The 3,172-nt window shown below is 56.6% G+C and overlaps 1 protein-coding gene across 1 annotated transcript in view; it reads left to right on the forward strand.

Moving 5' to 3' along the window:
- LOC113208584 (peroxidasin) overlaps positions 1-3,172 on the forward strand; it is a 126,672-nt gene that overhangs the window by 116,824 nt on the left and 6,676 nt on the right. The window lies entirely within an intron of this gene.

The following is a 3,172-nucleotide window of genomic DNA, read 5'->3' on the forward strand; positions in this document are numbered from 1 at the left end:
TCCCGCCCTGGGTTGGGTAGGCCAACCCACAAAGCAGCTGTGTGAAGTCGGCGGCCCGCCTAGAGCGGCCAAGCCGCAGCCGATCTCTTTAGACGTTTGACACCCAATGCCCTCTCGCGTCATCTGGGGAAGGGGGTGTGGGGGGTTGGGGTCATAGAGTGGACATTATAACTTGCCATTTTCTAGAGTTGTTATGATGGGACTTGGGGAGGCGCGCGTTGACACTGACCTCTGCTTCAGGGACCCCGCCGAGTCGGACATCCGGTGTTTCCTGGCGGGAGACATCCGCGCCAATGAGCAAGTGGGGCTCCTCGCCATGCACACCATCTGGTTCCGCGAACACAACCGAGTGGCCGAGGAGCTGCGCAAGGTGAACCCCCACTGGGACAGCGACAGCCTGTACCACGAGGCCAGGAAGGTAAGGATCCAGCTGAACGCGGCAGGCTAGGTCGGCGTGGACGGGACGATGGCGGTGACTCGTCTTGCTCTGGTTCGCAGATTGTGGGAGCCGAGGTGCAGCACATCACCTTCAAGCACTGGCTCCCCACCGTGCTGGGCGCCAAGGGCATGGCGATGATGGGCGACTACCAGGGCTACGACCCCAACGTCAACCCGGGCATCTCGAACGCCTTCGCCACGGCGGCGCTGCGCTTCGGGCACTCGCTCATCAACCCTCAGCTGCACCGCCTCAACGAGTCGTACATGCCCATCCCCGAGGGCCACCTGCCGCTCGGCAAGGCCTTCTTCTCGCCCTGGAGGCTCGTCGTGGAGGGCGGCGTCGACCCGCTCCTGCGCGGCTTCATCCACACGCCGGCCAAGCTCAAGACGCCCAGCCAGAACCTCAACGCGGAGCTGACGGAGCAGCTGTTCACGGTGGCGCACGCCGTCGCCCTGGACCTGGCCGCCATCAACATCCAGCGCGGCCGCGACCACGGCCTGCCCGAGTACAACGCCTACCGGGAGAAGTGCGGGCTGGCCGCGGCCAACACGTTCGACGACCTGCGCCACGAGATCAGCAGCCAGGAGATCCGGGACAAGCTCAAGGAGATGTACGGCCATCCAGGCAAGTCGCGTGACGGTGTCCGATAGGTCTGGAGAGCGGGTTGAAAATCACCAAATCTTATGTTGGAATGCTCTTTTCTTTCTCTAAAGGTAATATTGATCTATGGGTGGGAGGCATTCTGGAGGACCAGGTGGACGGTGCCAAGGTCGGGCCCACCTTCCGCTGCCTCCTGGTCGAACAGTTCAAGAGGTTGCGCGACGGCGACAGGTGAGAGCTCACGTCATTCGCCCACTTCGTGCTACTGTCGTTGGACACATCCGCAACACACTAGACTCATGTCCCATCTTTGCAGGTTTTACTACGAGAACCCCGCCGTATTCAAACCGGAGCAGTTGACGCAGATCAAGCAGACGACGCTCGCGCGCGTCCTCTGCGACAACGGCGACAAGATCACCCGCCTGCAGCGCGACGTGTTCTACCTCGAGAAGACCGAGAACCTGCTGAGCTGCGACACGTGGGACATTCCCCGGCTGGAGTTCCGCTTCTGGGCCGAGTGCTGTCAGGGTGAGTGTAGTGGATGTGAGGGAGGGTGGAGTAGTAGTAGTAGTAGTAGTACGCGTGGCGCACGTGTTGTCTTACCCTTCCCCCTCCCTGCAGACTGCCGCTCGGCCGGCCAGTTCAGCAGCCTGGGCCGCACGTTCTACCGAGGGGTGCGGCGCTACCGCCGCGAGCTCAACGACCCCGCGCACCCCCAGACCCCCGAGTGGCAGAACGAGGACGACGACGCGCTCAACGCGGCGCTCGACCTGGGGCTGGGCCTGGACGACGACCTCGGCGAGGAGCGGATCGAGGGCCTGGAGACGGCCATCGAGAGCTTCCAGAAGGCCGTGCGGCAGCTGCGGAGGAAGCTGCGCCGGCTGGAGGGCCGCTGCACCCGCGGCCAGGGCGGCGGGCGCGGGCACGCCGACAGAGCGGAGGGGGGCGCGGGGGAGGCGGGCTGCGTCGAGGAGGCGGGCGGCCGACGGAGAGACAGCGGCGAGCAGTGGCTCCGGGACCCGTGCACTCAGTGCTCATGCAAGGTGGGTCACTTGCTACTGGTAGACGACGAGTTGGGCGTCTTTCGACGGCATATATCAACTTGTTCTTTATTTCGCAGGGCCAGACCATCAAATGCTCTCCAGTGACGTGCCCCCGACTGTCGTGCGCAGACACCGTCACACAGCCAGGCGAGTGCTGTCCGCGGTGTCGCAGCACTCTTGCGCCTTGAGCGTGACGGGCCGGGAGGCGACGTGACACGTGACGTGGCTGCAGGGGCCGGGCGCGTGACGCGGGCGTGACGCGGATGTGACATGTGTTTAAGCACTGCCAACGGGACGACTTGTTCCAACGAGGCATTCACAAGACTTGTGAAAGTTCAACGCTGAACGCGACAATCTATAGAGTCTTTCATGATACAATGTAAATTGAACATCAAGTTGAAGAAAAGAACAAGATATTGTTCTCGATTTTCGACCAAAAACAGTGTAATGTGTGACCTGTCTCTATTTTCTTGAGGGATAAACAGAGTCTTGCTTTCACAAGTATCTCATGTTACTGCCAAAGCAAGACAGTTTTGCCTGCCATAGCAGTTGTTTCTCTTTAGTGGTTCCTTTTTTACTGAAATTTTTGTCTTATTGCACAATTTAATTCCACAAGGCAATCACTGGTCTAGACTTACCAGCATAGATAGTCTGTCGATCAAAAAGAACATTCTGATTAAAATGTAGGTCTTATTTTGTACAAATGTTAATTAACAATGCCAAACCTTATAAGTTTATTAGTGTCTCTCACTTTTGTTCCGTAAGGTTTGGTCGCCTCCGAGCTAGTCATTTAAAAATATTGTACGGAAACTGCCTGCATTCATTTTTAATCTGGAAATTCAGTAGTACCTGGCCTAATTTTATTTTAATTTTTGTTATGACTAGGCTACTTGTCAAATACAACATTTTCAGAGTCTGTCAAACAAGGTGTTTTCAAATTATGAACTCTGTTGGTGCTTGGTACACATTACCGTCTCTATTTCCAGTTCATATGCTGTTTAGAATGATTAGAAAAATGTTATTAACTTTTTTTTAAACTGTTTAAGTAGGATTTTGTGAGTGTATCTGGTAAAATTTCTTCAAATATCAG

Source organism: Frankliniella occidentalis, unplaced genomic scaffold, assembly GCF_000697945.3.
Source record: "Frankliniella occidentalis isolate FOCC.00 unplaced genomic scaffold, Focc_3.1 Scaffold28, whole genome shotgun sequence".
NCBI lineage: Eukaryota > Metazoa > Arthropoda > Insecta > Thysanoptera > Thripidae > Frankliniella > Frankliniella occidentalis.